This window comes from Chaetodon auriga, chromosome 4, assembly GCF_051107435.1.
Source record: "Chaetodon auriga isolate fChaAug3 chromosome 4, fChaAug3.hap1, whole genome shotgun sequence".
In the NCBI taxonomy this organism is placed as follows: domain Eukaryota; kingdom Metazoa; phylum Chordata; class Actinopteri; order Chaetodontiformes; family Chaetodontidae; genus Chaetodon; species Chaetodon auriga.
This window is the reverse complement of record NC_135077.1, coordinates 30,119,114-30,134,315: the sequence shown is the minus strand read 5'-3', so window position 1 is coordinate 30,134,315 and position 15,202 is coordinate 30,119,114.

Genomic DNA, 15,202 nt, shown 5'->3' with positions numbered 1-15,202 from the left:
TTTTGGGTAAGAAATAGCACGGAGACAGCTTCTATGTTGGAACATGCATACTTTTAATCTCCGCCACAAACAACTTCTTCCACAAACAACCAACAAAGCACCGCTACAACAACTCAAAGATCATCCCTCAGGTGCGATGTATCACTCCGCTGAATTTTTAACAATCTCAAACATAGCATGAAAAGAATATGGGTCAAAATAAAATTTTGAGCAATAAACAAATAATGTTAAAATTAGTCAACGGAAAAATAAGAGTCCTCCAATTAAATATTTACAAAAATAAATCTCATCTTACAGTAGAAGTGCTCTTAACACAACTTATGTTTTAAATTTGTTTGTTGTAATCCTTTTTTTACGGCTACTTTAAATGGCCAGACAAAATGTTTTTTAAAATCATATACTTTAAATAAAATCATGTCTCTTACTGTGTACCTGTGAAACCCAAAGCACTGTTACTATCATAAATCTGATCATGAAAAAACATTCTAACCTCTCTGAACATGAAAAAATGTTCTAACCTCTTCTAATGACGGGCCATTGGAGAGTTAAGTTCTCTGTCCGTCTGTGTAAACAACTGCTATCACAGCAGTTGCACAGCAGCACAAGTATTCAGATGGAAATAACTTTCTACTTCAGTGTGTTCAGACTTCTATTACTTAATGCCAGTAGCACTTAAAGTGATTCTGATCGCAGGGAGAAAACTTCTCAATGCTAGATTTCAAAAGAGAACAAAATCATGCATGTACTCCAAATGGTTCAAGAACAGCTTTCAGTTTACATAAAAATATGTAAAATATCTAATATATTATTATTACTACTATATTGATTACTTTAGTGCTGTTATTCATTATTAGTTATTCACATGTTCTTATTCTGTGAAAATTTATTGACACTATTTGAGGTATTTTTAAAATTTTATGCATTTGCAGGGGTTTCATATTTCGAAAAGGAAAAACATCAATCTTCAAAGTCTAACTTGTCTTATCATTACCATCCTAAAGGTTGTTTCCACATAATTTGTTTGAAATCTGTGATTAAATTTCACTTTTAATGTTTTAATGGGTTACATGTAATTGTTTTTGAGATGCACAAGTTTAAAGGTCATTAGGACAAGGGGCAGAGCTGGAGTTTACTTTTAGAATACACATAAATTAAATGTCTTAATTACCACTGCATCTAGTATCTAGTAACAGTAGCATTCCCTTACTCAGAGAATGAAGTGTTCTGGTCGATTTGGATTGGTCCACTTTCAAAAGACTAAGAGTCCTTCATGTTAATGTTATCCTGTCATGAATGAAACAACACCTTGATAAACAATAGATGTACATGTTTGTGTCTGCATACACATTTTGTGATTTTATAAATACACTAATTGGAAAGTTGGTAACCATGTTGCTTTGTGTATGCTTTCATGTAAGAATGAGATACATGTCCTTTATGTGTCTTCGCCCTATTGGAAACAAAAATACAACTTGAGAAAAGTATAACACAATACAGTAACAGCTGTATACTGTTCCATTTAGGCTTTAGGTGCTCCTGAGACAGTTCAGCACATAGTAGCATGGTGCAAGATGCTGGAAGGAAAAGCATGCATGGCATGCCATAACGAAGTAGCAGACATAGTGTAAAGGAACATATGTACTGAATATGGGCTGGAGCCCCAAGGTAAAAATGGAAGAAGAATAAGGTTTATGCTTCTGTGTCGCATCGACGCCGTACCTACACCGTTGACGCAGACCCCTACGTGGACCCTATGCTGTAGCCTGACGTGCACCTCCAAAAAATCCTGACTACGCGTCGTGTCGACGCGTCGTGACGTGAACGTCGAGGACTGTGATTGGTCCGCTCAGAACGTAATTTCCGGTTCAGTCGCAGCCCTATGGTCGCAGCACAACAACACCGCCATTTTCAAAGTTTCTGTGGTGAGAGCTACAAGAAAAAATGGATCAAGCCAAGATCCTATGGGACCTCCAGATCCAGACTGACAAGATGGTGGTGACTAACCAACCAGACATCTTACCAGACAGTTGTGATAGACGTAGCGATCCCGAGCGACAGCAACATCAAGAAGAGGGAACACAAGAAACTTGAAAAATACCAAGGACTGACAGAAGAACAAGAGAAGATGTGGGGAGTAAAGGCAACAGTGGTACAAGTGGTGATCGGAGCACTGAGAGCAGTGACCCACAAAGTGGGAGTGGCTTCAGCAGGTTCCAGGGACAACATCTGAGGTTTGAGTCAGAGTGAACAAGTTTTATGTTGTGTAGTTTGGGTTTTTATAGAGATGCACTGGCAACTTTCTTGGCCAATTATGATTTCCAGTTTTTTAAAGTCTGGTCTGCCGATTCAGATTTTGTTGAATTACAATTGTCTTTGAAATGACTATAATTGACAGCATACACAAATATTTTTGGAACTCTTGTTTAATGGAAAATTCACTATTATATTCATATATATTTTTTATATTCAAACCAAATCCAAAATAAAGGCTCCAGGTTACTGCACAGAGCTTTTTACACAAATAAAATCCAACTGAAAAAACATTGCATTGTATCTCACTTTGTCTAACATGTTTAATTTTCCCCAAATAAAACAGAAATGGCACCTTTATTATCCACTCCAGTAACATCCCTGACTCTGCTCTGCTCCGTGTGTGTGTGTGTGTTTTGACATAATTTCAGAGACAGATTAAGCATAAAGCCATTACTGGACCAAGATACACTTTGAATCTTCTGTCCTGGATTGAGCTCAATCTGTGTCCATGAAATCACCTCATACAGGCTATACACCGGGGTACACATAACTTTTTTAGTAAGGTTGTAACAATCAGCTTACTTCCTGCATGTCAGCCAAGATGATGAACCTGGACCCAACCCTAACACCTCAAATAACTTCAGACCAATCTCCCACCTACATTTTCTGTCCAAAGTCCTGGAACTTCTTCTACTGAAACTGCCCTCCTTCAAATCACCAATGACCTCTTCCTCTCCTCTGACACTAGAGGAGCCAACTTCTATGCTTCAACAGGGACAACAAACAACCAGCCATCAAAGCTGCTTCCCACCCAGATGAACAGCCCCTCACGCTCTACACCTTTGATGTGCATTCTGCACTCAGCAGGGTGAACATCCGTAAGACTGCTGGCCCTGATGGCATACCCAGCTGCGTGCTGAAGGCCTGTGCAGAAGAGCTGGCTGGCGTCTTCACTGACATCACCATTAGAGGTGGTTGACATTGTGTCAAAACCATGTGATGCGCTGTATGACACACCCTTGACTAACCGTGACTATGTGTTCTTTGTAGACAGTTCTGCCATGAGAAACCCCTCTAATGGCTCCCCTTGTGTTTCTTATGCCATATGGAAGGAACACAATGTAGTTAAAAGTGCACGGTTGCCTAATAATCTATCTGCTCAGGCAGCCAAATTGTTTGCACTAACCCGTGCTTTCATTCTATGAAAGGGACAAACAAAAATCTCAGTGTTGCTGGTTTTAATAAATCCTCTTATTGAATTTACTCAGCAAATGTATATTTCAAAGTCTAATTGAGTCAGTTCCGATGTTTCAACAAAAGGTTTACACAATGACTCTTTGTTGAGTCAATGCAACGTTTTTACAGTTTTTCCCCAATTGCTTGAACACAATTTTGCAAACTAGGCTGGTTTTATCAAAATACTTTCCACAATTCACAAAACCACACACCCAAACTATAGTTTTGATTAAACTTTGGATTTTCCCATAGCGCTAAACTCATAATTTGTATGGTACAGTGTTAATTTTGACAAATTTGATTTAGGTTTAGTCATAGTCATTTGACTAAAATGTAATTTAGTTTTAGTCATAATTTAGTCATCTAAATTGTTTTAGTTTTAGTCTAGTTTTAGTTGACGAAATATCAAAAGATTATAGTCGACGAAAAGTACAGTAGATTTAGTCGACTAAAAAGTGTGTAAAGGGTAATGTGTAAACTGTCCTTTCAGTTTCTGAAAGTCATTACGTTCACCTAGATGAAATGAAACCTCTATGTATGTGTTAAGGAATGTTAAGGTATGACTGTGCAATTCACACACAGACACAGATTAAACTTGTTATTTGCAACAAACATTTATTACCTGTAATACTATAAAATCAGCAGTGCCATTAGTGCAAAAATAAAAACATGTGAAAGAAAAAGTGCATAGGCTGTAATGCCACCAGGCCTGCTCTCTCTGAAACAGTGTAACTCAAGTATTAAAAAGAAAAAAAATGGTATTTGCTTCAGTTCACTGTTAAATAGTCAGCTGAAATTCTCAAAGAAGCTGCTGAAATGTTTTGCTGGGACACTTTCAGTTTCTTTGCACTCTGTGGTCCACTGTGGTCATCTGAGGTCTTCTGTAGCTATGATGAAGTTAAATTTTTTTCTTGTTACACCAACATTTCTTAAAATGTGTCACATGCACCTTTAATCAGTAGGTAGCATTAGCTTCACAGGACATTGGTGGTGTGTTACATTCGTAGCTTATTACACGGCTCTATTAAATTCTGTATTCTGATTGGTATCAGAGCCTCCGACCCACATCGTATATATATATATATATATATATATATATATGATAATCCACCGATCCACAGATTGATTTATCAAAGCCTTCGTTGAAAACAAATGCACACAGCGGAGGGGGGTTAGCAAAACAGCGGAGAAATCATCACGTCTCAAATTTAATATTTCATCCGTAAGCCGTGTAATATACGGGATAACGTACAGTAAGTTGTATGTTGTGGAAAAATAAACTCTGACAGGATGTATGGAACGTGATACAAGCACTTGAGTAGCCATGTTTTGTCAGAGCTCCGGCACATTATCCTGTTTTAATTATTTCTGTTGGCACTAAAACTCAAAACTAAGTGGACTTTAATCTGGGTGATGTCCCTGGATCAGCTGTGGAGCAAAGCTGCCGACAAAATGCCCCCAAAAAACACTACTAAAAAGAAAAATGCACAGGCAGCTTCTCCTCGTGTTGGCAATGCTACACTAGCAGGTGACGCTAGCCCCCCATCCACTAGCCTGGAAGCAGAGTCGGGACTGACCAGAGCTCTGGAGGCAATGACGGCAAATATCGCTCAAATGATGGATGAAAAGCGGGAAAAGATGGCACTTGACATCAAAGCCAACATCTCTCAGAGTTTGACAGAAGTTACCGAACTGGTCGGCGAGGCTGAGCAGAGGATCCTGGTGGGGGAAACACTTCAGCTGATACTGAAAAGCACCTGCTAGCTCTGGAAAAGATGGCTAATGAGTTGACGGAGCATCTCTATGACTACAAAAACAGGGGCTGACACAAAAACCTATGGATCGTAGGCCTCCCGGAGAAGCTGGAGGGGACGAATACAACAACGTTTATGGAGACATGGATACCCCAGATCCTGCAGCTTGACACCAAAGCAGGACGCATCAAGTTGGAGAGGGCACACAGGCTTCAGGGTCCGGAGACATCTAGGTTTCCTCGCGCCATAATAGCAAGGTTTCATAACTTATCGCCAGCGAGTGATGGATGCAGCCATACGACTGAAAGACATCCAGGTTGAGGGAACGAGGATTCACTTTTTCACGGACTTTGCTGCTGCAACACAGAAGAGGCAACGTGAGTTCAACCAGGTGAGGAGGAAGCTGCAGAATATCGAGGGGGCTCACTACACCATGATCTACCCTGCTTCATGAGGATTATGGTGAATAACACTGTAAAAACGCTTCATTCTCCAGAGCAAGCCTCTGTGTTTGTTGACTCTCTCTAGTGGACAGAAAATATGTAAATGAAGTGGGTAATTTCACCACTGTTTGGATGAGGTGTTAACTAATAGGGCAACTGCCCCACCTAAAAAGCACATTTTGCCCATGGTCTTCTGAGTAAACTCAGGATTAATCTTTAAAAGCATCATATGGATACACAGGTAATTTTTTTTTTTTTATCTAATAAGCTACAGTTAAAGAAATGCAAGTAGTGGCTATTCATGCAATGCCTGCTTACTGCCAACCAGGCAATACTACCATTCTGCTTTCCATGGCTGCTAACGTAGGGGCTTTTGTTTGATTTCAATTTATTATGCCATCAGGTCTCATAATCTATCAAATACTGCCCCCCCCCCCCCCCCCTTTTCTTTTTTTCCCCTCTTCTACTTTGGTTTTCAGTAGTGGTGGGGTGGCTCATATATTTTCAGTCACTTTAATTTGAATCAACTGTGCCAGCTCGATTAGGAGCATGCTCTCATTTAGGGTTAGGCAAGGGGTCTTTCACCATAAAGGAGGGTTTGAACTTACTCTCTGTTTACTCCTAAGTTTAAAGGTCTTGGAATGTATGGGGTATTCATCACCCAGTAAAGAGGAAAAAAAATTCTCACTTCCCTCAAAAAGGAAGGTGTTGAGATTACATTGCTGCAGGAAACCCACCTGGAGGATCAGGAACATCTCAAACCGAAACGAAATTGGATTGGCGAGATTTTTTTTTCATCCTACACCTCAAACAGTAGAGGTGTGTATTCTAATCAACAAGAAATTGCCCTTTGAACTCGAATCTTGAGTCAAAGACAGTTATTAATTAAACGCCTACTATACGGAAAATATATTTCAATTGTAGGCTCCACCTGGTCACCCTACTGATTTTGTCACAAAGGCATTTTGGAGTTTGCTGAACTTGAAACCCAATTTTCTATAGAAGGTCGCGATTTCAATTGCCACCTGAACCCACTTATTGATAGACTGCCCACAGAAACTGGGGTCCCTTCAAAAAGAGCTAGAGCATTAACAGATACATGTGATGAGTTTGGATTTGTTGACATCTGGAGAACTGTGCATCCTGTTTTAAAAGAGTTTACTTTCTTTTCCAGCGCCCACAGAACTAGTTCCAGTATAGATCACTTTTTTGTTCCTAAGCTGATGCTATCTGTGGTGTCTTGTGAAATATGAGTTGTTTCTGTTTCTTTTACTCCATAAATAAAACACCAGATATTTTCCCCTCAGTGTTGTGGGAAACCTGTAAAGTGTATGCCAGGGGCCTCATTATATCCTATACAAAAAGTAAAAAACGCAAATGGCCGGAAGGCCAAATGAAACTAGAGGGTGAACTATCCAACCTTGAAAAGACATATGCTAGATATCCATCTGAGGCTAATATGAAGGCTATGCTGCCCACAAAAGCATCTCTAAACTCTCTGCATACCCATAGAGCCGAGCAAAGTATTAGTTTAGCTAAACACAGGCTATACGAGTGTGGCAATAAACCGAATAAATACCTTGCAAGATTAGTAAACAGGAAGAGCGACTCTCAGACAATCTCATCAATTAAAGACACAAATGGATCTAGTAAATTTGATACAAACAATATTAATAGGTTGTTTAGGGATTTTTATAGTAAGCTCTACACTAGTGAGGAGCCCTCAGGAGTACAGGATCTGATTGATAAATTCATGTCTAAACTCACTCTACCTAAGCATCACTCAATACATAGATCATTTCTTAAATCCTCTATCACAACTACATCCGAGTTATATTAAGGACACTTATGAGTTTGTTAACAAAATCAGAAATATGAAAGTTCCCTTGAACACGTATTTATTCACAATAGATACAGAGTCACTTTACACTAATATAGAATCAGATCTCGGAATACGGGATGTGGCAGAGTCCCTAACCGCGAATCTAAACCCTTTCAGACCAGATAAATTCATTTTAGATCTCCTCGAATTAACATTAAAACGTAACGACTTCGAATTCAATGGAAAGTTCTACCTTCAGGTGTTGGGTTGTGCCATGGGCCGTAAATATTCTCCAGCCTATGCGAACATTTATATAGCCGATTGGGAACTAACAGCCTTCAAAAAATGTAACAAACTCCCCCTATGCTACTTCAGATACCTGGATGATGTGTTTGGCCTGTGGCATCACTCTTCAGCTGATTTTAAACTTTTCATCGAAATACTAAATAACCACCACCCTAAAATAAATCTAACGTGAATTTTTAGATACGCAGGTCTTTTTCTCATATACTAACAACAAGGACAAACAGCTAAATACCAGAGTTTATTTCAAACCCACGGACAGACACTCGTTACTCTATAAAACCAGTTACCACCCCAAACACACTTTTAAAGGCATAATCAAATCACAGTTAATCCGATTCCATAGAATCTGTTCACAGAAAAACGATGTTGAGACAGCAACTCGAACTTTATTTACAGCATTAAAATCCAGAGGTTATTCCGCTAGCTTCCTTAGGAAAATTAAAAGAGAGGTCAATAGTTTATTTATAACAAACAAAGAATATCAGTCAAACAAAAGTGTAACACCAATCGTCCCCTTTGTAGTCACATTTTCACATCAATTATCACATCTAAATTCAGCATTTAAACACCATTTCCAACAAGTGCAAGAAGAATTACCAAATTTGCAAAAATATAAAATGATCACAGCCTATAGACGTAATAAAAATCTTAAAGATATTTTGGTTCACACAGCTATGAAATCAACAACAAGAAAAATAACCAGACCCAATCCACGATTCAAATCCACCTCTTATTTGGAGAATAGTCTGACAGCCAGAGGCCGACCAGTTTGGGCATGTTTAATGAAGATACGAGTAACTTAATCTATGCCATTCAATGTGAAACATGTAAAAAAATTTACATCGGGGAAACGGGCAACAGACTGAGGGTTCGAATGTACCAACATACACACCACATCCATAAGGCTGATAAACCTACCGTTCTTTACAACCACTTTCAAAATCCAAGTCACGAGGACTTCGCATATATGATTTTGGAAAATAATAATTCTTGGACTAAACAACATCGTCAACGTAAAGAAAGACAATGGATAGTTCAATTGCAGACTATTGATTCTTGGGGCCTAAACGAGAAACACTAGGAGAAAACTGTATTGGAGGATACACACCTAAAATATGAAAACGAATATTAATATGACGGAATGAATATAAGATTCCTAGAATAATTTAAGCATGTTTTGGACTTTGAGAGTTTTTTTCTCCTTCTTTTCTTCTCGTTTTTGTATATGCATGATTTAAACTAACCAATGAATTAATTGATTTGATGTGTTTTCTTCCTTTCTTCTAAATACAGTTCCCTACGTTTTTCTGATGACCCTATTAACGATGACTACTAAACCACTTCCTCTGACCTGGATGGAAAAGTTGTTTTAATATAATTCCAGCCTGTTGCCCCACTTCAATTTGCAAGTATTCACGATTGTCAATAAAACAATACTCTGTTAAAGTTACTTCTTAAAACTCCATCATCATTAACCGTAGCCTCTTTTTTTTTTCTCTTTTTTTCTCTTTCTTTCCTTTTCCTTTTCCCGCATGATTATTCCCCCACCTTGACCCTTACCCTAACCCCAACCCTATTTAAATAATAATTTCTCCCCCCCCCCCCCCCTTTTTTTTCCCTTCTTCTTTGGATAGCTCTTCCTAACCTTAAAATAAGTTTTATTAGCGGTTTTCACTCCCTTCCCATACCCCTTTCCTAACACCTAACCAACATTCCCTCCACCCCCCCCCCCCCTTTTTTTTTTTTTTGTTCTCCTTTGTTATCCTCTTTCCCGGACCCCTATCCTTACCCTAACCAATTTCCTCCCCCTTCCCTCCTTTTCAGTTAATGGCTTTTTCTATTCCAATACTTTTTCCCTATTCCCTTTCCTAGACCCTTACCCTTATCTTAACCAAAATTCCCTTTCTGCCCTTTTTTGCTCTTTATATATACTCTTCTCCTTTTCCTTTTGATAGCTTTCCCTAACCCTAATTAAAATAATTTTTATTAGCGGTTTTCCTTCTTTTTCCAGACCCCTTTTCTAACCCCAACCAATACCCCTTTCACCTTCTCTCTTTTTCTTTTTTTATATTCCTTTTTTCAAAAAGATATTTGATTGGACCCTTTTCCCTTCGTTTTGGGCAATAATGCATATTTGACAGGGAGATTAACTATGTGACCTAATATAATATAAAAAGATATATAAAAAAACTTGTGCCAGTGCCGATTTGCACCCCTATGGGGTGCAAATCTCTGTCCACCTAATCTACCGCCTAATCTACCTAAGCTAACAGATTAACAAAGACAAGAATTAAAAAACCAATTATGAAACAGGAGGCTTTGGAGGCATTGCAGACCCTACAGCCAGGAAACACCCCAGGTCCTGATGACCTTAGCTGTGAATTCTATAAAGAATTTAAGTCAGAGCTTATGGACTCTTTTCTGGAGATGCTAAATGACTCATTTGTTAGAGGATCTTTACCTAAGTCCCTCACTGAAGCCAATATCAGTCTCATACTGAAAAAGGGGCACCAGACAGGGGTATCCCCTGTCCCCGCTGCTGTTCGCCATAGTTATGGAACCTCTTGCAGAAGCTATGTGGACTAGCCCAGATTTTACTGGAATCTCAGCTGGTGAAAAAGATCATAAAATAGCCTTATACGCTGATGATATTTTACTTTTTGTAACTAACCCACAGACATCTGTTCCAGCTATTTTGGAAAATATTTGTATGGTATCAATGCTTTTCCAGTGTTTCTAGCTTGTAAAATGACAAAACTATGATCTTAATTCTCATAGGCATTTTTGTCTGGGTTTCTATCATGGAACCATACTGCCATCTAGAGACTAGAAGCGGTTAAGTTTCAGATACGCGACATCAGACAGTTATAACTAGTAGTGCTTAATTCACCAAATATAATCTGCTGTTCCTCATTCCTTTGTTCTATTAGAGTTATACTATTAGTTAGTATTAGTATTGAAGAATGTTGTCATTAATGAACGAAATGTGTCTGATACATGTATATTGATGTCAACATACATGTTGTAAACAATGCTGAATTGTGATTGAAAATTGATCATTTAAACTCTGTGATTGACCATAGTGAGAAGCAGATGAGTTCCTCGCACACAAATGTTCATTAATGATTCTTTATTTTAGGAAGAAATCACAGCGTTCACCTGTAAATCATTCTAAAATGAGCGAAGGCCTATTTGTCACAGAGACGCCCTAGAATGGCGGAGGATATATGTGTTACACGTACCGGCTGCGGCACTCGTGTACAGCTATTTGTCCTGTAAAACAGGGAAAAATGATCTGGCAGGGAGACGTGTCTCGACTTTACTGAATCCTCCGTCATTAATTTTTATTTACAATTCACTACTGCTGCACGTATCCCATCTCTTCAGACATGTTTTCATGTTCATAAAACACAAAATATATCTCAAAATTTCAAACAACATATCCATACATACATTTATCCAAACAAGTTTGGCCATCTCTGCATCCCAAATGCACTAATACAGACACCAGCAAGTCTCTCCTGGACTTTAGCTCTACAGTATTGAGAATGGAATACACTTAAACTACCAACGGTGGCTTAACATATTAACATTCACTCTTAACACTAAGGTTAACAATTTCTGTACATTTAAAATAATATGTACCTTTAAGCATGTCAAACAATGTACACAGAACCAGTTCGGTACATAAAATAGCATACCAAATGGAGACGTGTGGCTAACAAAAGCTAACAAAATGAACAAGAGAGTGCACCACCGCTACGGCTACTCGCGATAAACGGCTTCTTCGCCAAAATGAAACTGAAATGAAGCTGAACACCATTCCCTCCTTATCAGTAAAGATCTTCTTAATCGATTCAAGACCCTAATTGATTTTAAACACTTGAGGCTCTGGGCACAGGTCCTCAAGCCGATGCCTCGGCATCTCTTGCCATCTGCCTTTATGGAAACGTACTGGCTTCATAACGTTGAAAAGCAAACCGGTCAAACACAAAGAGTTGTTTGAAGCATGTGACCACCTCGCAAAGATGCATGACATGCAATCTACTGCAAAAAGGTCAGAGGCCACCCTCGTGTCCCAAGAACAAACAAAGAGCTCAATATTCTGGCAGACTGCCCAAACAGGGTGCAGTTTCAGGAACAATCTGGAACTTCAAACCAGACTCTTTTCCCCCCCCTCCCCCCCCTGCTGTCTTTGTCGTCACTCTGTCTCAGGCGACGGCCTATGCCGCTGTTGCAGAACCACGCAATGTTGCTTCTGTCATGCCTGCTTTCACTGACGGCGACATGCTGTCCATCCTTCTTTACCATGCCTGTCTATCCTTCGTGTCGTCAAGGGCCTTCTCGTTCATGTCTCTGACACACTCTCTTCTGTTGCCCTTGTGGTGCCTCAGAGCCACATGGGAGTGATGCTAATGCACACCCATGACTCTCCATGCACTGGACACAAAGACTGGCTTCACCACCACAGGCTTCTCTCCTTTCCAGAAGATGACGGGTTGACAGATGACACTGCCAATGCACCTGCTTTATCGACCAGGGGAGGTCAGCATTGCAACAGCCTACACTACCCATCAGTACATGGCTGACTTGAATGAACACTTGAAGGCTATGATGTCCTTCGCCCAGGAAAACTTGAGTGAAAGCATGAAAGGACACAAAGCCTATTATGACCAGAAAGTCTCACATGACGAGCTCCAAGTGGGGGACAAAGTGTGGTACTACATCTTTGCCCCAACCATTGGGGTAACCAATCAAAGCCCTGGGAGGTTCGCTCGCAAGCTCTCTCCGGTGGTGTACTAGATCCAGATAAAGAAAGGTCGGAGAGAGATCTTAAAGTGGGTGCATCACAACCAGATAAAACCACAAAAAAAAGAAAAAAAAAGAAAAAAAAACATGGGATTTAACAGGGATGCCAAGGTCTCAAGGACATTAATTACTGGTAGAAAAAATGTAACAAATTTGGAGGTACCAATAGAAGAGAAGAAATGTAAATTAGACATCCCTATCTGAATCACCACCAACAATTCTAACTATCAGTTATAATTGCCCTATTCTTGTAATCCACCTATTTAACTGACAATCAAGTGGGGGACAGTACATGCCATTACAACTTCAGCGATCCTAATTAAATTGTATGGCACAGCAAAACAGCCCCTGACCATGTCACTTCTTCCTGGCTGCTCACCTTCCAGAAATTGTAGAGTTGGGACGTGACTTGGGAATTGTTCTCAAAGAACAATCCGGGCTGCTCATCACCAACTGTCGCCTACATACACAAAAAGTGTTTGTCAGATTGAACCCCAAGAAGTATGCAGCAAGAATGTCCCCGTCACAGCACAGATGACTGGTTGGGCCAGAGTGAGCTGGAGCAGGACTGTAATAAGACACGCTGAAGCAGATACAACCCACATGTTGCAGCAGTTACAGAAGTTCACTATCACCCAGTCAGGATTAAGTGGACACAACAAGAGGTCCAAACGGTTTATTGGTGGTCTGTTAACAGCAGCTGCTGCCGTTGGCACTCTTTTCAGCATCAGACTCTCCGCACGCATTCAGTTTGGCTATGATCAAACGACATGTAGGTGAACTTCAAGCTGAAATTCCAGACATAGGAGCACAGATCAACCAACAGCAGAAACAACTCCAAACCATAAGACAGACGCTAAAGGGTACCATTTTGGTCGTAAACACCCGTTGCGTGGTTTTGAACAAAACGCTTCAAGCTGTTGTTGGATTTCTGTGCTAGTCACAGTTTGTCAATAACGAACACCATGTTCAAGCATAAGGGTGTCCATCAGTGCACGTGGCACCAGGACACCCTAGGCCGGAGGTCAATGATCGACTTTGTAGTCGTATCATCTGACCTTCGGCGGTATGTCTTGGACACTCGGGTGAAGAGAGGGGCTGAGCTGTCAACTGATCACCACCTGGTGGTGAGTTGGATCCGCTGGCAGGGATCCAACTCGGGTCTGGGAGGAGTTCGGGGAGGCCATGGAGGAGGACTACCAGTCGGCCTCGAAGAAATTCTGGCAAACCGTTCGGCACCTCAGGAGGGGGAAGCAGCTCTCTATCAACACTGTTTACAGTGGAGGTGGGGAGCTGCTGACCTCGACTGGGCATATTGTCAGGCGGTGGAAGGAATACTTCGAGGCACCCAGATCCTGAGCAGCAGTTCGTGGTGGAGGTGGACGTGTCTGATTCAGGAGTCGGAGTTGTTCTCTCTCAGCGTCTGCCTGCGGACCAGAAGCTCCATCCATGGGCCTTCTTCTCCTGCCGTCTCACCCCAGGGGAACGAAACTATGACGTGGGGAACCGGGAGCTGCTGGCTGTTATTCTGGCCCTGCAAGAATGGCAGCACTGGCTGGAGTGAGCTGCTCAACCTTTCATTGTGTGGACCTTGTGATGGTTGCAATTGCTGCCACACACCTGGCAAGAGTGTCCTAAACCTTCCCACACTCATCTTACTTTTCTTCACATTTAATTATTCATTTAGTTGATCCCACAACCTTCACATTGCACATAAAGACAGCAAACACATAAAGGATGACACATAGCTTTTGTTTTCATACAACATATACATATTTATTTTAAATTGACAATACATTAGTTTCTATTTGTAGCGCACACATTTTGTTATCTTTTGTATAGTCAAACTACCAGTTTTCTTAAGTTCTAATAGTTTTTTTTTTTTTTTGAGTTACCAGTGTGGAGGGTTCAGCTGCTGAAGGACATCGTGCCAGGCCTGCGCAAACGATGCGGCTGAGAAAACGCTGCTGCTAAATACAGGAAGTGGCCAATTGGGCCTGTACCAAGTGACTGCAGCATTGAGGGGGGCAGGGAAGTTTAGGAAAGGATTTTCTTTATTTCTTTAATTGATAGTAGGGTTTGTAGTGTTTTGGTTTAGTCTTTATTAGTGAAATATTCCTTCTCACCAACTAGTTGTCTTGTTATGGGTTTTATGTTGTCCAGTTAGTAATGTTTGTTTTGTTATCCCCTTTTTTGTCCAAATGGTCTGATCAGCCATTATATATGTTCCACTTTGTGTGCAGTTGGTTGGGTAGGTTTGTCTGTGTTAAGTTTGTTTTGTTTGTCTTGGTTTTGGTCAATTCAGTTCGGTGGCAGGTGGACCAGGAAGTCTGCGACGCTCTCAAAGACCACCTGGCGCCTGATGGCTGTCCCCCCAGGCAGCTGTTTGTTCCGTCACCCGCCCACTCCTCAGTGCTCCTTTGGGGGCATGCCTCCCCCATAGCCTGCCACCTGGGGGTCCACCGGACACTATCGCTGGTGCACCAAAGATTCTGGTGGCCATCTATGGTGGTGGACGTCCGAGCCTTCATCTCGTCATGCACCATGTGTGCCCGGAACAAACCCCCCCACCAAGCCCC